The sequence below is a fragment of the Petromyzon marinus genome, chromosome 28 (assembly GCF_048934315.1).
Source record: "Petromyzon marinus isolate PM22_M1 ecotype Great Lakes invasive population chromosome 28, UKy_Petmar_22M1.pri1.0, whole genome shotgun sequence".
NCBI lineage: Eukaryota > Metazoa > Chordata > Hyperoartia > Petromyzontiformes > Petromyzontidae > Petromyzon > Petromyzon marinus.
Window position 1 is genome coordinate 6670347 of NC_133694.1, and position 22778 is coordinate 6693124.

Consider the following 22778-nt stretch of genomic DNA (forward strand, 5'->3'; position numbering starts at 1 on the left):
CAGAAATACAAATCTATTATATCAAGGATAATAATACTTTATTAGTTTTAAATGCTAAAAAGTCTTACATACGTAACTTATAAAACTCATGTTACACCTATTTTGAATGGGTTGCAGCTGATTGATTGACCGAGTACAGGAGGATGTGCGCTGAGGGAATGGAGCAATGAAATCAGCTCGTGTGTGGGCGCTCGGTAGATTATTACATCGCACGATCTTTGAGTGATGGCAGTAGCTTATGGAGGCGTTCATCCAGCAGTAGATTGACCATGTCCATTTCAATCCTGTTGTTGACTTCATGTCGAGAGACAAATAAACTTACATTCGAAACTCTCTTCCCGGAGCAGTGCGTTATATTGTTTCAGAAAATGGTTTTCAGACAATATCACGCACGGAACGAATTCAGAAGCTACCTCAGAGGCTTCTTGTCGACACCGCCTCTCGATGTGAATAATATTTAGAGCACAGGAAAATGTTTAAACTTCAGAAGTCGGGAACATTAAGTGACCACCTACTATTGCTATCTCATTGGTGGCTACGGCGGAGACCATCACCACCTCTCTGGACTGTCTACGTGCTGTGAAGAAGGGTCATGACCCGAAACGTCAAGTATTATATATTTTTTCTTTTTTAGCCAGTGTTATTGACGAGCGTGTTGAGTTTTTTTTCATTTGCTTCAATCATTGGTGGCTGACCCATATTTTAACCGAGGAATTTAGTCGTGCAAATTCAGATCTCTGATATTGTCGGGAAAAGCTCAATGTTAACATTTAATTTTTCTCTGACAAGCTGTTGGCCCCTCGGACCACAAGGCAAACATTTATACCATAATTATATAATGATAGACTCATGTTTTTGTTTTACAACTTAAGAAGTCAAGGTATCCCCATGCCCATGTATTATTATATTTGTATAATAACATAGTATAATGGGTACACACTGCAGTCACATCCGTAGGTTACACATGGCGAGGTGAAGTGTGCGTACTCATGTCTCTTCCAAGACATCTGGCCAGCATAGAAGAGTAGGCCAAATTCCCTCTCGGGGAGGGGGCGGGGGCTCTGAAGAGCTCCCTCGAGTACTATGCTAGCAGTGTTACGAGCAAGCAATTCCTGGGCTGCACCATTACCTTCTATAAAGTGCCACAGTAACTCGCAGTTATTTTAGGTTATATTTGTTTAAATTAGAATGGATAGTTGCCCAAGATACAATACAGTATACCCAACAAGTGATTTGTTAAGCACTGTGGCTGTTAGCAACAGGGCATCTAAACCTTTAGAGCTTTGTGAGGAATTCATTTTACCAAACACTATCTTCTAAACACACTATTTGAACTCTAAAATAGTCCACATGCTCTCCTACTGTGCAGGAACTTAGTCTGTTGACACCTCACAAAGAATCCAAAGCCGCATATCAACATGCACCATCTAAAGCACATTTCTACAGCGCTTTCCAATCTATGAAAACATGGCTCTCGGGACACACACACACATGCGAACAGACACACGCACACAAGCCCCAAGTGCCTGGAGCCAGCTCTATAACTCGACAAGGACACGGGCTACTCCTCCAGAAAAGTTGTTCCTTTTCCACGTTACACAGACCAGGTGTGGGCCAGTCGAGGTAACCTAAGCCTGAATGTAGACCGCTGTATAGCCGATGGGGTACACACCTGTGCATGGGATATGTGCACAGGCCATGTTAACATCACTCCTCGCTACACCCCCCCCCCCCCGTGTGAATGTGAGATCGCGTTCCGGACTCGCTGGCATCGCACAACGTGGCTCGGGCGCTCGTCAGCCGCAGAATAAGCTCGTGGTGGTCCCCGGAGGCTCAAGGGAGATGGCTGGCGTGGCGCGATTGTTCGCATGCGCGTCACGTGTACGTGCGTTGAACTTCTTCCGTACCGTACGTAGCCAACAATTCTCATCGGAGGTGCGGGGGGAGGAAGAACCGTCGGTCGTCGGTTCTGTTTGGTATCCCGGCACGGCAGTTGAAACGATGGCGCATTTTAATTTTTTTAAATCCTCCACCGCTGCCTCTGTCCGTTTAGTCAATTGGCAGGTCCCTTGTACAATGGGGATCTGCGTGGGTACTCCCACCTCTTTGCATAACATCTGGTCAATGTGGAACAGTCGGCCAAATACCCTCTGGAGTGGCCCTCTAGAGCTTCCTCGAGTGCTCAGGCTATTAGGTAAACAATCGCAGGGCTGCGCCTTTATCCAAGAGGCTTGATTTAGACAGGATCTGCAAGATGAATAACAGAGGGCACGTGCGAGGAATATGGGTCACATTCCTCTCGTGACGCGTGCAGCAATATGCTCATGCGTGCACACGCGTAGAGGATTCATGCGAACGCTTCAACATATTCACGCAGACACGTGGGTGTGTATGTGCGCACGGATGCGTGGGGAGCGGTAGTCTCGTGGTTAACGCACCGCTCTATGAACCCGGCGACTCGGGTTTAATTCCCGCTAACGGCCACCACCAGTGACGATTTTCTGAACCGATCGTGGGCCTCCCCTAGGTCGACTCAGCCTCAAATGAGCACCTGGTGCGATGTCTGAACATCGCCACTAGGGAGAGAAAGGCGGCCGGGCGTGGTGCTGGCCACCCATCCGCTCGCGTGCCGTGCCTTACTTCATATGTAAGTACTCGCGAACAGCACTTGCCACAACAGTCTGCGAAGGCTATACGGGGGATCTTTGTCTTTGCGTGCGTCCAATGTGACAACGTCCTCATGCAATAAAAAAAAATGTCAGCAGGCAGGTCCCGTTGTTCCCTTTAAGTGATGACAGTTTGAAGACGTGAATACAGCACAACCTCACACCTCCATCGGATTCGTGGTAACATGCCCAACCACACTGTAGGAAACACAACAATAATAATAATAATGCATGATTCTTCATGCATTTCATATTTTCGCAATCGTTTTAATTAAAAATGTTGACTTCAGTGTCCTCCATACGTTATTAATAAATGCAGAGATGCATGCCTTTTCATGTTTGACGGATGGTGCTTGTAGAAAAATATATAAAATATAAATCAATACAACGAAACGTCTGCATTAGTGAAGAGTTTATTTGAAAGCATTAAGGCTGGCCACTGTGGGCTGTTCCATGATTGAGTTGAGAGAGGCATATACTATAATTGTAGTGAACTTAACAGAGACAAATTCATCAGTGGTAAACAACAAAGGTGTCTTATTTATTTTAGTAATGGCTTATTTTTTATTAAACAATAAAATGCATTCAGGGAACCCGGTTCTTGGATGGAATGAAGTGGAAACGAAAAATCTTATTTTTTACCAACTATATCGTAATAAAAACAGGCTACAAAACACAAACCTATCATACCCGGCAAATACATAACGCAACCAGTGGAGTAATGTTAAATAAATAATGCATGACATGTTATTTCAAAGACGAAGAGCCAAGGAAAGCTGGGGTTTTGGAACACATTTCAATCAAATAAATCCGTACATTTAAAACAAACAACAAGAGCAGATTTCCCGCTTAAGCTGAATTGCACGCACACACACACACGCACAAAAAAACTTTTTAGACGAGCAAACAAGGTCGTCAAAAAACGCGTATGACTCTATTCCACCCCCCCATCCCGCCGTCCCCCCCCCAAAAAAAGTAAACAGTCCAAAGCGGAGCAGCAGCCGAAGAGGTAGGGTTACTGAATGTTTCGTCTATAGCAAGAACTGAGAGAAAAAAAATCTGGAGAATTTCTAAGGCGGATTTTTTTTTGTTGTTGTTGTAAAAAAAAAGAGAGACGGTGCATCTGCCGAGCCTGGGATGCGGGAGCTCACACGCGTGGGCTCGCGCGTTTCAACCCGACACGCGGTGGAATGTTTAAGCCCTCTCCGTGCTCCCGCCACGACTTACCGAAAATAATTGAGACACGCACAGACATTTCGAACTGCCGGGTGAACCCGCCTCTTTGTCTTCGTAATACCTCGTAGCTTGAACCGCAAAGAGAGGCGATTTTAAAACTTGAATCGACAGTGACAACGTTAAGGCGTTCAGGACGAAGAGTAATACAATGGCAATGATATACATATGCAATTGGTTTTGTTCTGTTATATCATCTTTTGTGATATCAGCATCAGAATTGTATTCATACTGGAGGAATCCGATAACCTATTAAGTTCTCACCAGAGCGCCTCTGCTTTCTGTCGTCCGCCTTATCTCCGCTCCGGCGGCCCTGCACTACGGCTCACGGTAAAGCTGTCCGCAGCAGCGCGACTCACGACCACCATCACCACCACCTCCTCCTGCTCTCTACACCGAGGAGCAGGACCGTGGCTCCTACCGTGGTGGCCCCCGCCGTCTGGAATGCAGCCATCATCGTTCCCGCCTGCTGTTGCGGATTCAAAGCAGCAGCAGCTTAACACGTAGGCTTTCGTATTCAAACTGTAAATGTTGTGGATTCACTCTTCAACACACCGGTGGGCTAAAAGTAGTGAACTATTTGTCTTTTGTCAACGTGACACTTTTTTTGCTGATTGGCCGTGTCGGGTGGTGGAGGGTTACGACAACATTTATAAATAACGCGATCTCACCCAAAAACCTTCATTATGAAGCAGCAACAGCATCGTTCAATCTGCACCGACTTATAAGAGACGCTTGGAGGCCCCCCCCCCCCAATTCCTTTCGCCCGACTTCCGCGTGACACTTAACCATGGTCCCGCACCTCAGTCGCAGTCATTAATGTCCGTGAAACATTGTGTGTGCGTTATAAGTTGCATTATTCGAGACCCGGGGAAGTCTCAATTACGAGAGTGACCTCAATTGCGAATTTTTGGTTTTAATGATGGCAAAACAACTGCAAGGATGCTTCCCCATGCTTGTATACATATATGTCATCAATAAACAATGGTTATGTGTAATGAATGCATTATTTGTTTGAATATAATAGCTTAGGCTGTCAAGCAGTTCTCCTAGACAGAGTTGTAGAGCTGTCATTCTTTATAATATTAAGAGGCTCTCTTCATAAACAAAATTGCCCAGCATGTTTACCGCACACACACGCACACCATTTTCTCTTCCAATTCAAACGTGTTGTACTCTTTATTACAAACAGCTTACACACTGCATCGACAAGTACTTCACGTTTCCCGTTGATGCTCCCATCGCGAACAGTTATTTATTGCCAACAGCGCACGCTGACTTTGAAACAATTCATTGAAGGCAAAAGGCGTTGGGGTGGATATAGGCGGCGGTCAAGATTAAGTTCCAGTGAATGCTCATTGCCTGACTGGCATGTGCGGCGTAATTTACTCACGCAGGAAAGTGAGTGCATTCTAAAGTAATGGGGTCTATAATGTTGATGAGGGCCAAAATGCTGCCAATGTGCGCAATAACAATTTACCCTTAAACGAGCCAGTATTATTACCTATCCAAGGTTGTCCTTAACCATTTGTTATTTTTTTTTCAGCTACACTTTGCACATTCAAAAAATCCAATTACTAGAGTGTTGTTATCTTGCACACCACACTTTAACCATCTCATTTAAAGAGGTACAATTGCATTGCAAGGGCACAATATGCCTCCGTGCTGGAACTATGATCATGTGTGGTGTACGCCGAAGAAATGTGCTTCTTTTTTGCATTCATTTGAAACCCAATACACATTAAATGATAGTATCTGTTCAAAGTTCCTCTAATAAACGGCCCGTCAAGTACGTAATCTGCATATGGTGATGTGTCCATTGGGTTTGCTTTCACGATCACGCGTGTGCAGACAATTTTAAAGTTGGCAGGGCAAGTAGCCATCGGGGGCCCATGTTGGGCAGCCATGGAGGATACTAACTCAGGGAGGTGCAGAAAGTAACCGAGCCCATCCACCAATCCAATATCAGGAAGCAGATGGCCCCCCATGTCTGTTACAATTATGTCGGTGATCGGGGAGGGCGCTAATGCGGTGGTTCGCGTCCTGTGCTGTGAACGTAGCGACGCAAGTTCAAATCCTTGACACGACGAACGGCGGCGGAAAGTGAAGTAGTTAACTAGCCCTGGGCACACCCTTCACCAAGCCACGCTGACCAGAATGGTGAAGTATGATCCAACAACCGCCATGGTCCAATGCTGCCCGGATACCATTGATGCCACCACAACTCACCTCCACTTTATCTGCCAAATCCACCCATCAGCTGTTGCACAATCACCACTTGACCTCCCGGTTTTGCTGTTACAGTATCCCACAGTCTGGCATTACTACTGCAAAGTCATTGCCTGCTTAACGGAGTAAAAACCGTCTACACTGGTCACGTAAGGTCTTCCCATATTGACAAACAATGGCACTGTGTGCATGTAGCATAGTGGATTGCTATATAACAGGACGGTGAGAGATGGCAGCAGATTGAGGAGGCTTTCATCCGTAGAGTGGCCTCTCTGTGCTGTGAAGAGCCATTCCCCCCAAATGCCACCTATTATATACCATTTAATTGTTAAGGCAGAGCTATGGACGAGTGTGTTGAGTTTTTTGCTGTTATTTGTGGTCGTTCACCACTGCCAAGGCAGCGGTATTCCCAAATAATTAATGGTTCTCCTATAGACTGGTCTGCACCAAAGGAATGTGGACAGATTATCACTGGCTCAGGGTTGCCATTGCAGATACATTATGCTCAATGCTCGTTAAGCTTCAGTACACTCATTATTTAAATAATGTGTTAATGCTAAAATCTCGGCTTTTAGATATTACTGTAATTCTGAAATTTTCAACTTTCCAAGTACATTTGTCAGTGAACTCACGGAATAAATTAATTCTAACACAGAGCGATATTGATTAAATGCAAATACAGCAGACATCACAGCTTCCTTATAACTGCATCTCACAGCACAGTGTATAACATCACGTATCTATTTTAAAAGTAATATGAACAACACAAGCAGTAATTATAAACTACATTCATTTGCACCGTGATTGCGTGTTTTTGGTTTAAAATGTGTACAATGCACTTGGTGGTCAGGTGACTCTGAGATCGGAACACCGAGCCCGATAAGTGGGTATTCAACTGGGCTCTTAAATGTAGTGGAGCTGATTGTCCTAGCCTGGTCAATAATTCAAGCGCACAAAAAAGACCACAAAATAAGCACACGTCCAATGTGGTTTTTCACTTTTCTTTTCCTTCTAAATTCCATTTTTTTAAATAAATATACAAAACAATCTTTAGTGCTATGGTCATGTGATGGACATTATTCAGTGAGCAAGGTGCGGTTGGAATGCCAGCCACATCGTGTGTGAATAACAGTGAAATAGGTCACTTGACGGTGACCTTTATTTTAGAGAAATTCGGAGAGTTATGAAGCTCGTTTTTTCACACATTCAGTTGGGTCGGGTCAGGAAGTTACAACAACAAACATTACAAAAAAACGATAAACATATATTGATAAAAAAAAAACTGGATTTGAAGCTTTCGTGACTGCAGGAAACATTTTAGTTTTTTCGGTAAAGTCACGTAGAAATAAAATCAATAAACCTTTGTATGTATCTGTGTGTGTCTCTCTCTGTGTGTCTCTGTGTGTGTCTCTCTCTGCTTGTGTGTCTCTCTATGTGTCTCCGTGTCTGTGTTTTTTTCTCTCTCTCAAATTTAGCAATCTTTGGAAGAACGCAATCAACCAGGTAGGGTGTTAACTGTTGTGTTAACCGACTCTCTGTGTTGCATTGCATTATATTTCTAAGTTTACTAGGTTTGTTTTCTCATTTATTCATACCTGATAACGGTTGCTTGTGTTGCAATCGAAACGTCGTATTCTATTATTATTTTTTTCTACGTGACTTTACCGAAAGAACCAAATAGTATATATTGATAGAGTATATAAGTTAAAATTTCATAAGTACATGAATTCCAAAGCTTGGGAAAGGCAGTGAAACAACTGCAAGATCTGTCCCAGACCACACCAAGACAACACACAGTCCCTATGGTGGAACCAGGATATTCAGGTAGAGGGGGCAAACCCTCCCGCAATGAAAAATGATAGAGGAGTTGTTAGTAAGTAAGGACTTGTCCCTTGCTTTTTATTCGACGACGTGTGTGCGGCGATGGCGCAGACGTCGATCAAGGGTCGAATTCGAACCGCGTTGTGTGATCGGCATCGCGCTCGCTGAAGGTGTCGATGCCTTCAGGGAAGTCGTGTACTGGATACGCAACTGCGCACGATTCTGTAAGTCACTTATAACTGCTTTGCCGTTACTTATTGGCAATTATAGACTCAGACTATTGTCCTATCATCTCATAAAGTGCCTGGCACGTAATAATATGCTACACAGTGGCAGTGGGGGTCGCGAAATGCCAATTTATTACTAATAAACCCCAATGATCCGATCGAAATGAGGGATTTTGATCGCATCATTGGGGGGGCACGTGCCAACCCCCCCCCCCCCCCCCCCCACTGGCTCCGCCAGTGCACAGTCCCTCAATAGAATTGCATTGCTTTCCACCAGTTCAAATCACACCCCTCTTCTTGTAACATAACGATGATAATACAATTTTAATTAAATCAGTAAAATGAGATATGAAATTTAACAAAACAAAAATTTAATACAATGTTATTAAATGACAATTGGTAACACAGAACAAAGATATAATTTATATATTTTATTTTATGTTTTTAAATGGTTGTGATATGAGATAGATGTGCCCTGAAATGCAGTACTAGGAAGGGTTAACGTGCATGAGGCATGGCAAAAACGTGCCATTTGTCCTTGGGCATGTCATCCAAGGGCCATTACTTACAGCCTGCCTTCAAATTACCACTTCTCCTAGACAGCCCCAAAGATTCCACTCGCGATTCTAATCTGTTTATTTTCACCCGTTTGCGTTCACCCTCCCGACCTTGCAAACTCATTATACTGAGAAGTTAGATGCGTCCCCATGAACTCCAAAGAGAAGTAAATAAAACTGATTCATGCATTCACTAAAAAAAGCCATCCACTAATTCATAAGTGAACCAGTGGAGCAAAACCACAAGTTGTTAAAACCATTCAATTGAGGGACAAACAACTTCGTGCAATATAGAATCTGAAGATTGCCTACACTTCAGCATTCACAATTTACATCTCATCTACCAATCTTATCGGCAAACATGTGCGTCACGGGCACCGTAGTAATAAGGGGCGTCAATAAATGACGTCACGCGATTTTGGACGATTTTTGACCCCCCACGCCTTCGTCACACGGCGTCACAAAAAGTCAGACCCCCCTCAAATATGACGTCACAAAGCTCTGCCCCCCCCCCAAAAAAATCAAACATGCTTCAGATCGCTTTAAACTATTGTCATTGTAGTGCGCATTTAATGTGGCGCTGTACTCTGATGTTGTAGGAGAAAAATGTATATAAAAAAGTCTTATTTAATTCAGTAGAACGTGTTGTCTATATTTATTTAAAGTTGCGCATTTTGATGTGACGTCACATTTCTCAAACCCCCCCCCATCGTCACACACCGTCACAAATGTCTGACCCCCCCCCCCACCCTATTTGCGTGACGTCATTAATGGACGGCCCCTAATAATAATACTGTATTTCTTTTCAGTCCATTGCCATCCACTGCTCGATAACGATCTGACCCACGCCACGCTGGTCAGTGCGGGTTGGTGGAGGAAGGTGCGGGGGTGACGGGCACTGGACAAGCTCAGTGACGTCACTTACACGTGACGTCAGCAATGACGTGAGAATTTAACTCAGCCGGCCAGGATTATGGTGCAATGCGCTAACCGCTGTGCCACCACTCCACCCAACTCCTTACACAGGTATTGAAATATAACCGAGATGGAGCCCTCCGTGCAGCATACCGTTAGGTGTAAACATAAAAAAAAGGTTTTAAGAAAAACACCAGTTATAGTCACACTAACCCTGGCCTAAAGAAAATACGTATAGACAAATTCAAGCGTTTGCCAAGCAATCAAAAATGTGGCCAAGACTTTTTTCAATGCTCATGCACAAGATATCCCAATAGGGTTGAAATGTGTTCAATCTGGGGCTGTTGTGATGCAAGGATATTGGCAATGGCTGCTTCACCCTGCATATCACACAGCTTATGGATTTGATGTGAGTTTTTTTCTGAAGTTGTAAAAAAAAAAATTGGAAGAGAGGACAGAGTTGAATATTGGATCCTCAAAATGTGATTTCCTATTTCTGCTACTTTTGGTTGAAAACTAGAAGAATTGCAGTTTAATATATATATTGCACACACCTGCTATATATTGTAACCCAAAAATGCTGTGCCAATTTAGTTTTCATTGCCAGTGTTGACCCAAAGTGAAGAGAAAAAAACGCACGTGCTTACCTGTGCTTTCGAAGCTTTACCCCGAAGCCTCAAATGGCAGCCGAACATGTTACTTTAAAGGCCAGTGGTTCTTATCATGAACTAAGCACCAGATTTGTTTGTGTACATACACGCCGAGAGAACCATGTTGGAATTGTCCAAAGATTAATCACTGAGCAGAGGAGAGCACACCTTTTAGCGTAATATGCCAGCAGAAGATTAACGCTACATTAACTGTAAAAATACTGAAATGTCCCTTTTCTGCAAAATCTGCTGGCGTACGTCATTGCTTTCCACTGTTGTTTCAACACACGGACAGCCAAAGTGCTCATTGTGAGCCTCGCACAATGAAGAATGAAAGCTAGAAATGCAGTCGAACGATCCCCAGTGTTAGCACTTGAGATGGCTTATCACTTTAATAAATCTGGGCTCAGTTTGATGGGGTTATGAGATTCCACTATATTTTTGCCGACTCTTGAGATACAGCGTATATTGGAAAATTACACAGACAATCTCACGGGGCCCACTCTGCATCAGTCTGCACAATAAATGTAGAAAAATGACATTTTTACACAGCATGTATAATGATCTAGAATCAAATATTGTAAGCTCAAATATAGCAATACTGTATTTTCATGAAGTGTCACCATTGTCACGAACGCGTTGGTTTTTACTCGTACAACCACACAAGCTGCAAATACATGAATGAATAAGCAGAGTTGAACACGCATGTGAGTCTGAAGGGAAAGCGTGCCATGCACATAACCGAGCATACAAACAAATGTGCACAAACCATATTTGTAAAGAGTGTGTTTTCTGACGTGGATGTATAATTTAAAGCCATTTGGAATTCTAGTGTCATTCCAAAAGGACCTACATTCGTTCCATGTCATTGGCTTATGAGGTCAAGGGGTCAAAATGCCATTACTCACCCACTGAGATATTACTGCATTGCCTGTGTGTGGGTGTGAGCAAGATAAAGCAAAGTGTGCCGGGTGTTCGGTGGTGCGACAAAAAGTCACTGGTCAGCGGGTGAGCAGAAAACAAACTGCAGGTCTAGGCAAGCGTGAAGACAATTCGAAAACGCTGAGAATTTGGAATCAACTACTTATGCCGGAGACGAAATTTTTTTTTTTACGAACACTGCCAGCCACCATGCCCCAGAAACCGTTATACTGAATTGTCATGCTTTGTGGCTGTCACGTGGCTGTATTGGAGGAATTGTGATATTTCGTCGTCCGAGCTCACGTTTTTATTTTTAAGGAGCAGCTTATTTTATATACCTTAATTGTATAGCGGTTGTCGAATCAACTTGAAATGATGATTGCAATACAGTAATAATAAACAATATAATTTACCGGTTTGTCAATTCACTGCTAGATGAAGGTCACCCCCATACCGTGCCAGTCACAAAAGGGTCATTTCACCACATGTCTGCATGCTGGTCAGAGTGTGTAGGTGAAGGCAGGGGTGGCCCAGGACGTGATCGGAAATTACCGCCACTGATACCAGCTGTGGCCGGGAATTGAACTCAGATCACTACAAAAAAATTAACAGGACCCTCCTGAAAAATTGTATTCCTGGATAAACAAGCATAATAATAATAATAATGAGCACATATCATTTAAAGAAATTGTAAATAACCAGCAGCCCAATTTTCATTGTGTAAGTCAGGACTGTTTACATCACCTTGTAATATTTATGCATATCGATTGCTATGTGTCCGCAACTCCATTGCCGCAGAGATGATTTATTCTGCAGTAGTTACACTTCAGCAACAGTGTTGGCACAACAGCCACCACCTTTAAACCGCACAATGATGGATTATCTGAAACGTACTGTTCCCTTCCAAAACCATTAATGTAAGAGGATACTCTAGAACACATGCAATGAAGAGTGAAGCCAAGAGGTTAGAGGTCAGGGCTCGGCCCAGTTAAAGGCTTAGCATCTGGGCAAGGCTATGAGTAGGGGGGGCTATGATTGATCACGGATTAGGTGCCCAGGTCAGGCTACAACCATGCATCCGTTTCAAAGCACAGCAAACAAATGCCGGTGGACATTGCAGATAAAAGGTGGTAATGGGCACCCCTGCAATTACTTTACTCATGCGAGTGCTCTAAGAAAGGACTCCATGAGAGGGAGCCCTAGAGAGGCCCTATAGATGGCATTTGGCCTACTCTTACACACTGGCCGCATATCTTTGATGAGGTGAGAGTACTTGCAGGTCAAAGGGTCAAAATATACACAACCTGCCAATCAACTGTGGCATACCCACGTTTATGGCTGGGTGGATAAAGGGTGGTAGGATTTAAGAAACTTGCACCATTGGTTTAACTTCCGTGCCAGGAGATCAATTCGAACTGCCAACCCATGAATTGTAAGTTCAGTGTGCTAACCATCACACCGCGGCAACATCCCATTTCATTGCGGTTACTTTGGCTCGCATCAAAGGAAGCGAAGTTGGCTACCACAGACCCGCCTTGACTAACTGCACATATAATTTGAAATTGGGTCGAAAGAAAAAAATATATCTTCAGAAACAACACAATGTCAGTGTCCAATTTAAGTGCAGTGTGGGTTAAACTAATCTAATGTAATCTAATCTCTGTCCACAGGGGCCACTTACTGGTTCAATGAATCTTATTCGGTTGCAGCAGGCAGCTGCCACATGGCCTGGTCACTGCTTCCTCATTTAAAGATAAAAGGTTAAGGTATGATGTGTGTCATCCATCCACTGGTCACGGTATGCAATAATATGCTCAACATCAGCCCCTGGAGTCTGCTGCGGAAATTCGGCATACCGAGGAGAAGTATAAACCGGCATTCTTACGGAGTGATCGGCCCTCCTGTCGTTGAAGCGTCTTGAGGCAGGGGTATTTTTCAACAACGACCTCTAATTTGTATGCATCATCTACTCCCACCAGGTCTTGGTGCCTTCAAAAGTCACCCATATGGCCCACAGATTGTATACTGCCTCTACCGTTGCCTCCACGTTCATTACGCACATTATCTAAAGCAGTGAGCAGCTCCTGTGTTGCGCTAATGTGCAATGCATCAGCAGACATGCCGTTCAAAAACTGTATTTCAAGAGTTTTGTTTTCAGAGGGAAAAGTAAAAGTCGTATTTGCCTGCAAAAAGTGCAAATCTTTAACTGCTCTTTCCATCTTTCCAACTCCGTATGTTAATTAAGTCAGAGTGTGGGTATGTGTTTTAAAGGTTAATATTAAATTGCACGTATAATTTGTCACCCTTGAGAAATAAATCAAGTTGACGTGCAAAGACAAAGGCACAAAAAAGTATAAAGAAATATTGATCAGCGGCAGGATTAATTGTATCTGCCATGTGTTGTGATTTACAGAAGAACACACAAAGCACCTACACCTGCTCATCTATTCACTAATGAACATGTAATCACACTGAATGTGACCCTAATAAGAAGAGGTTGAAAGAAAATGGATCTTACAGTCGAATGTCTCAACTCATTAAGTGTGTGCAGCGGTGGAATTAGAGATGTGAAATTTCAACGTGGAGAAGCTAATGATCCCTTTTTTCATATTTCATGGTTACGCCTCGTGTTGTCGGGCACAATGTCCGAACGGTTCACTCAACATTGCTGGAAACCTCTTCGGGAAGGTGAAGCGAAATGTCGGACACCACGCGGAAACCGCACGCGGTACAACCAGAAAGCACATCGGAAAGCCATACAGCACAGCCATGGACACAGACGCAGTCATTGATCCTCGCACTGGGCTAAGCGTCGATATACTGAAACTTTATATCACTCTGGCAGTTTTATGTTAAGTTCTCCCAGGTGCGATTCATCTCTTTGCCGAAAGGGCCTGCCCGCATATCACCTGTAGCTGATTAATTTACCACTCGGTGCTTTTCATACATTAGTCCGTGGCATGAAATAACATCTGCAGGATCTGTCATCACTATTTGGTTTATGCACAGTGCACGATAGTGTGTGGGTGAGTATTGTAAAATTCCACATCAATTGCACCACCATGCCCGCCTGCCAGCCCTTCTCTTAGCCGGTAGACTTAAATCGCCCATAATCGCAGGTGTTAGTATTTGTCAGAAGCGTACTCTTCGTAAATTATTTCGTCATTGTTTGTGTGAATAGTAGCTTAATCAAAATATATTGCTATAAAATGAGAAATTCTGAGTATATTTGCATATAAGCGGCCATAATTGATCCCACTGCTAGTTGAAGGCCTCATCCAAGCTGTCGCCATCTCTCATGGTCCTGCAATGCAAAATACAAAGATAGCCTTAACATACTTTTGTGGCAAGTGATATTAGCCAGCACCTATGAAGGCCGGCACAGCACACGAGGTGGTGGGTGGCCAGCACCACGCCCGGCCTCCTTTGTCTCCTGAGCGGCGATCTTTATGCAGCGCATCAGGTGTGCATTTGCGGCCGAGTCGACCTAGGGGAGGCCCAGGGACGGTTCAAACCTTCGCCACTGTTATGGCTCGTAAGAAGGAATCGAACTCGGATTGTCCAGTTTGGAATGTAGCATGCACACCACTGCACCACCACTGTAATCCATCCAACACATGTAAATGACATAATATCACATATTGTTTGTATTGTGTATGCTTAGTTCACGCACACCACTGAAATAAATACGGATCTTGGCACACACTCGATTGGCTATGTATTCCTTAATATATAACCAGATCACCCTGAACGCACCCAATCTTGTCACGTGACAGCATCTAACCAGGGGCTTGCCCACAGGTTATGTGGCCAGGAGATGGCAGTGCTTAATGTCACTCCCTCGCATCGTGTGGGTTTTCTCCTGGCACTCATCATTCGAACTGGTTACAAACATCCCAGTGCAGTAGGACCTCTCTCTGAAAACAGTATGGAGGCGCATTGTGGGACTCCTGGAAGAAAAAATGACAACAACGATAATAGTGGTTATTCTTCTGTTTCTAAATCCGCCACTGCGTGTACACTCTTGCTTGCCGGAGCACCTTGTTGCTCGTGGGAATGAGCGGAGGCAATGAGACTATAGGTTAAACACCCCAGCGTATCAATTGCGCCAGATAAGAGTGAAATGTCACCGTGCTTCCCGAGTGGCGATTAAAGCCAGAGCACGTGGCGGTGAAGTGGCTACCAGTGTTTAAGGGCACGTGTTACTACCCCCTTTCATGTGAAGTCTCGTGAATAGGATTAAAAACAGTTACAGATTCCCGAGTTTAACTTGTTGTACCCAAAGCAGTGTCCGTGACTTACAACACTCATGAAGCGGTATTGCTCTGCCTAATGTGCATGTAGAAGGAGGGAATGGTAAAGATTTACTACTCTGCTCAATGCGCCAAATTGTAATAGCAGTTCATAACAATCAAACCGTTGAAAGGGCTAAGACCCACAAGTCGCCTAGGCTTTAAAGAGGATGAGCTATTCTTAATGCACAGTATCACGGTGCGTTAGGAGAACAGAAACAAAGCATGAAGCAATTAGAGGTCACATTAAAGGAACAGTTTCATAAAAGGGCCCTCAAGCCATTAGCTCTGACTTTTATGTCAAGATTTTTTCCACATGTGTGCTGACCCTGCAATTCACATGCAATGTGTTATTTGTAAAGATCAAAATTCGAATGTGTGCTGCAGACTTATTTATTACTATTCAAACTACTGCCATAACAGAAGGATTCAGCCAATAACCATTACGAGAGGCCCTGGTTTTACATGTAGGGAATTAAGTGACAAGAGGTGTATAATCTGGCTAAGGTATTTGAACACATGGCAGTTTTCAGTTTCATTTATTTGGTATAGCCCTGTGAGCCATTCGGCTCTTGAATCGGGTGCAACCACAACAAACAAAAAACAAAAACATGAACAAGAAAACATCTTAAAGTGACTATGCGCAAACAGAAAAATCCAGGAAAAAACAGCAAAAATCTCCCAGAAAAAGCACCGTACACCAACGCTCTGTGCAAAAATCCCAATGGGATGCAAGTCAAACAACAACAACCACAAGACAACTTAGATTAAAGCCATCATTCTAACTCCGTACTACAACATAAAAACATGGCCAAACCAAAAAAAAACGTTTCGAAATCACCAAAATAAAGCCATAAAAGCAATGTAACAGTGATCATAGGAAATGTGACCGAAATTTCACAATAAACGATATAAACAGCATGTACCACCAAAACCCTGTAGCCATAGCTGGCTGCATGAGTCACTCCACAACGGTAGGAGCATCAATTGAACTATCAAAACATTTTAATGCACCTTTAAAGATTAGCACACTAGAATTCAGATTCCCAGTTATAGCTGGAACGTGCCAATGCTTTGCAGAAGGGAGTAAGCTTCATGGCACGACGTCCAAAGGTGCCGAGTGGCAATTCAACATGAGTACCATATGCCATCAATTAGATTTTATTTAAATCCAGACCTGTGATACTGAAAAAAAAAACGCTTTTAATATGTATTGCTGTACTGTACTGTGGCAATTACATTGCAGTTGCAAGCATGTGGTGGTAAGTTGGGGGGGGTGTCAAGAATCATGATGGCAGTGCACATCTGAAGCGTGGAGTCTCTGGGGGCCAACCTTCAAGCCTGGGACCTCCTGGACAGACAGTTCGTGGGAGCCTTAGAATGAATATGTCAAGGGGGAAGGACCTCAAGCGAATTGCCAGCCAAAAAGGGCAACATTGACCAGCCAGTGGCAGCAATGTAAACCGCAACTTGCTCCTTTGAAGAAGAGAGTCGTGGACTTAAAAAAATATAAGCATAAAAAAAAGTAATTCTAAAAAACTATTTATTTATTTATTTCAAACGTTTTGGAGAAACTGGCCGTCATCTTTGAATTTTAACCTGCACCACCACTATGCTCAAAGTTTGTTTTAAGCCAAACATGAAGCATACCTCTTTGCCCAAGCTCAGCAAACTTGGGTTGGTGATGCAACTAGTGAGTGATTCTATCACGGGGTACATTCTTCCCAAAACAACAACATTGTTCTTTGAATTGTAGATGAGCTGCGGAACTTGGCGATGTGAACTTTTCTGACCAGTTGTTAATGCAAAACTGTGCTGGCAAAGTGTGGGCAAATGAGGCTTCATGAATGCCTGTTATCATCCAATGCCTACTCCAACGTCTACAACATGTGAAAGGAGTGCAGGAAGATGCCCACTAGTTAAAACATTTTTTTTTAAACTTCTTTCTCGATGAGGTTGGGAAGTGAAACAACAAAGTGACGCTTTGGTACAAAATTAGGTTTCCGGAAACAGGCTGTGTGACTTTTCCACATACATGATAAAGAGGGGAAAAACATTTTCTAAACTGCATGAGTACCCACTTGTACACATGGACAGCTTGTTAATATCTTAAATCTAAGTCATGTGTTTTATTTATACACACTTTTAGATGTCATAGACTGTTTGGAGGAAATCATATTCGTGAGTATATTCTTTGGCTCTTTCGGTAAAGTCACGTAGGTATAAAAAAAAAAGAGATCACAACGTTTCGATCACCACACAAGCAATCGTCCCACCTGAGCTGGTACTATACACATTGTTGTAGAAGGACTGGCATACCACTTGCTCACATTTCTCTCCATTATGGGCATTCATACACTGCAACAGATATTCACTTTGTGCTGAGTTGATAGAGGGAAGGCCAAGTCCAGGTTCAGATATGAAAAGATTATATGGTTTTGTGTACTGATTTAAAACAAGATACACAAGGCCACATAGACACAAAATGTTGATGCAAGTAAACTACCAAGTACGGTTTGAGACAAGTATAAAATAAAAGGGGATGGTGTCACCTGGACGAACTGCATTGGTCTCACCAGTCCAGATGTTCACACCAGGCACTCATGTGAGGCTGAGTCGTTTCATGTCGCCTTTGGGACTTCGACCGAAAGTTACCATCGCCTCTACAAACGAGCATCGCCACAGGCCTCGGCCTCGTGATATTGTCTCAATGATGAAAGCTGTGCTGGGAAATGTACTCAGGTTTTCGGATTCATAGCAGTTCACTAACCACTGTGCCACCGTTCCCCAGAATTATGTGTTGTGTTGCAATCAAAATGCTAAACCATTAATGAATCAGTATTTTGCTAATTTAGCCTTTCCATTCATAAGGTCACTGTGTATGCACAGTGCTTGTAAATGTCATTGTTTTCTATTTAACTATGCACAACATTCCAAATCAGTTCGCCTTCAGCATTCACACAATCCTAATCCGTGCATGGAAACAAAGATGGCTAGTGCTGTGCCCTGAGCACGGCGTGTAAACACAAACCATAAGAAACAGTGAGGGCATATAGGGTTCTGTGTGGCAACATTATATAAAGTGGGGTCAGGAATATTTGCTTTGCACAAATGTATGGCAGACTGTAAGATTATTGGCGACAGTCATACTGTATGTATTAGAAGAAGAAGAAGAAGAAGAAGAGATCCATCCGTTTTTTTTTTACAAACACAAGATTTTATTTTAACAAAAACATTTGCAACTGTGTACCACTCTATCTGTCTCCCTCTCTGTCTTTCTCCAGTTCATCTTTTGAGAAAAAAAGTTTTCCTCGTAACAGCCAAATGAGCCTCATAGGAATATTTGCTATGAAACTTTGGACAGGGAATTTCATCCCACTCTCACAAAGCGAAAAAAAATCTGTCTTAAAAATATATTCAACTTAAACATACCCTTACGGACACTACATCCCCGATGGTTAATTATACATGTGGAAAGACATCTGCTTGAAGGGCTACTGTAGTATTTTATATGTATAATGCACATGATGTTTTTTTTAAGATGTAGGGAAAGTGCAGTTTTTTATATTATGATTCTTACGTTCCATAGAATCAGTTGCAAAATTATTAAAACAATCATTAATGTGTGACTGCTAAGACTAGCTAAGAGAAATTATCTGAAATGACAAAATAAAAAACTTGCGTGTTGAATCGCACTTACGTGATTTGTTGCGTAATACTTCCTCAAATTGTTGGAGACTATTTTCGTCCTTCATATCTGTAGTGACGATGTTCCATTAGCCCCACACTATAACTTAAAAAGCGCAATGTCAAAGGCAAAAGAACTCATAAAGTCTGCGGATCAAATATATATTGTATTTCCACGACTTTTAAAAGCATTGATGAACTTTTGGCCTGCACCAGTAAGCCTGGGCAAGTATACTCACACCTACCCGGCATGAGTGATAACACACATGTCAGAAAGATGCATGGCATGAAAATGCTAAGCATACATTGTGCACCGCTAAGCACTTCAGATAATGGCTTTAAACGGTTATAGCGCTGGGGCAATTTTCCATGTACAGCTCTGCAAATAGGCACACTGTGGAAGTGATCATGCAAAAAGGTTTTCTAGAAAATGTCCAGAAGCCACATGCACGTAAACTTGATTTTCAATAATTGACTTTCAAAGTGCGAGAGAAGTAAAATTATTGTCAGCAACATAGATTAACATAGATAAAAGAGAGACCACACACATACTAGCTTACCGTACATGCATTGCGTACAGACACACGCATGTGTGTGCTTGCTCGGATACATCTCAGAGTCAAAATACGTACCCTTGTCCCATGATATTTCAGCTGCATCTCCGAGGCAAGTTTCCTATTTTCCACGTTGCATTGATTTCTACTGGCCAATGCAGAGTGTACATTTATGCATATAATTATAATTTTATTGTGTATTATTAGAGGTGATTGCAATCCCACCAATCAAAGAATACATACAACACATTCACGCAAAAAGCTCACTCAAGGGAATTTTTTTTTTAAAAATATTTTGTTTTATAGTATATGATTAAACCATCCTCTGCAAGCCACCTACAGTGAGTGAGATTACCATTTTAAGGTTCCTGGCATTGCGACCCAAAGTATTTTCCGGGCAGAAGCCTCTCTGTTGGCCCAAGATAATGAATACACTCAATATATTTAATGAACGCTAACCATTAAAACGAATCCCCATTAAAAGTGATTTTCGTTGGCAGCAAAATATGTTTAAATACATAATTGCTGTTTTAAATTAAACAAAATTAATTTAAATTTAACCGAGGAACTGCCATCACCTTAATCACTGTGCAAGGTTGCCCTTTCGATTCCTTGCAGTTCTCTCCAATTTTTTTTCCAGCTTCAAGATGACATTTTTCTCTTTGATGCTAGCTGCATATATCTTGGTCCATGTGCAATTAAAGCACAATTTGTCAACGCAGTACATTGTTGTCCCACTTTATTAAACTGGCTCCTTGATAGATGGTAGGGGAGCCACCCATCAGTATTGGCTCATTGCTCCAATTTGTTGTAAAGGCATCGGGACTCTCATGCTTTCACACACAGCCACAGGACAAAGCACATGTACCGATTGTGCAGGTGGGATGGTTAAGGTAACACACTAAAAGCTATTACCGATTTATTTACTTATTCTCCTGAGCAATGCGGTTTGGAGCAAATGAGGGAGGAAGATTTGTGGGGCATCTACTGCATATACTGGAGGTACTGTCAGTACTGTGGGAGTAAAGGAACAGGCCTCCCCAACACGGTTGTTAAAGCAAGAGAAATCGAGTGGAAATGGGCAGCACACGTCATGAGACCAACGTGGTGTGAGATGAGAGACGAAAGTAATTGCGGAGTGGAGACTGAGAGTAGAGAAGAGAAGCACGGAGAATGAAGCAAAGGGAGGCAGCGGAAACGACGGCGAGATGGAGTCAAATAATTTGGGGGCCTTTACTGGACACGCACATCTCGGAGAAGGCAGCAAGGCAAGAACGGAAATCGAGGAGGCCCAGCAGTGGAAAGTTGCGGACTGCCGTCAACAACAAGTGGTGATGGGACTACAGCATGAGTGATAATCACGCACGAGCTCCTTTCGTTAACAGTTGAGCACTGTGCTGCTGCAATTCTTCGAGCCAGTGGACTTGAACAATTGAAGAGGCGAAGTCGTTGAAACAAATGAGACAAAGGCAATGTGTCCGCAGATGTGGAATTAACCGAGCTTCTTTAAATAGTACTTAGAACATCGTACGCTGCATACATAGACAGTGTGACTTCAGAATGATGAACTTTGGAGGAGAGGGTTGGTTGCTGGATCGTGAATGTAACATTTGATAAAACTCCCAAACCCCTCGAGGCTGTGAAGTGGCAAGGAGACGACAGCACAGTGGGTACACGTTCACGGACTCAACTGTGTAGACTTTTGAGGATTATCTCCTCGTACACGGTGAGTTTTTCCAGATACTCTCAGTTTTCTCCCACGAAATGAATTGTAAAAAAACATGCTAAAACTAAACTATTTTTGTTTTTTTTTAACCAGGCAAGGGGTCCACTGAGCTCTATAGCTCTTTCTCAGAAGCGACCTGGGCCACAAATAATAGCTCAACGAAGTGGCTTGTCACGTGCAAATTTATAGCAACCAAATACTCTAGACGAATGTTTCTAGATATGGAGGCAAAACCCGGAGGACCCGGAGAAAAACACACGCGACCACAGGGAGAACATGCAAACTCCAAATATATAGGCATCAGGATTGGGGATCGAGCCCACGCCATCCTGTATACCAGGCAGGGTAGTTAACATCTTGCCACCTCGGCAACCTATGCAGGACTCGTTAAAGTTTTCCTGGTTACTGCAGCTATTATTGACCCATACCCTGGCAACATTTCTTTGAGAAATCCACGCTGCACCCCTTAACGATGGTGGTTTCATCAAAGCCAGTTCCAGTGGATGGATCTATATCGAAAGGAAAACAGCTGCTTTGGAAGGGACGTTCCAGTGGCAGCCTACCGCTAGTACATTATTAATCGCCATCATAATTTCAATCAACCACACCACCTGCACATTCCATGAAAACTACAAACCGAGGCAGACCTCTTGTGCCGAGCAGCGAAGTTGGCACGCACCTGTGATCCAGAACTTTGGAGGTGAAGGCTTGCGGATAACACAGAGGATCTGTGACACTCCCAAGCCCGCCAGGCCTACGAGGTGGCCATAAGTTGGCAGTGCAGAAAGTTGATTAACGCCATCTGTGCAGAGGTTTTTGAGCGCTATCCTCATTAATACGTGCAGGGGGGAGGGGGGTCTCTCGACTATTGTGTCCTTTCACATGCCTAACACTCGTAAATAGAAATGGCCAAACATCCCAATGCAGGACCCTTTCGCGTATGAGTAAAAACATGCACTGAGGCTTTCCTGGCTAAACAAAAGGCATTATTATTATGATTTCAAGATCATTTTATAATTAAATTAGCCATCAGGCTCATAGCACGGTGTACTGACCACTGCACTCCGCGTTGAGTCACTAATTCAATGTTTACAAGCAACGAACTACAATGTGGCCCCTATTAGACAGATTTGTGAAATTGTAGGTGCCATTTGTTAGACCGTCATTACACAAGCGGGGCAGGCAAGGGAACACTTGAACAAAATTCATGGTGCAAATATCAATGATCAACCCATATTGTGAACGGACCTGTCAGATGGGCCTGGATGCGAATTGGATGGCTGCGACTTGGCATCAAGGC

At 43.1% G+C, this 22778-nt stretch overlaps 1 long non-coding RNA gene across 1 annotated transcript; it reads left to right on the forward strand.

Moving 5' to 3' along the window:
• Window positions 1-1568: 1568 nt before the first annotated feature.
• LOC142929299 (uncharacterized) lies at window positions 1569-5700 on the forward strand. Its single transcript, XR_012945536.1, has 2 exons — window positions 1569-2647; window positions 4236-5700. It is a non-coding gene; the product is annotated as an uncharacterized LOC142929299 (long non-coding RNA).
• The last annotated feature ends 17078 nt before the right edge of the window (window positions 5701-22778 follow it).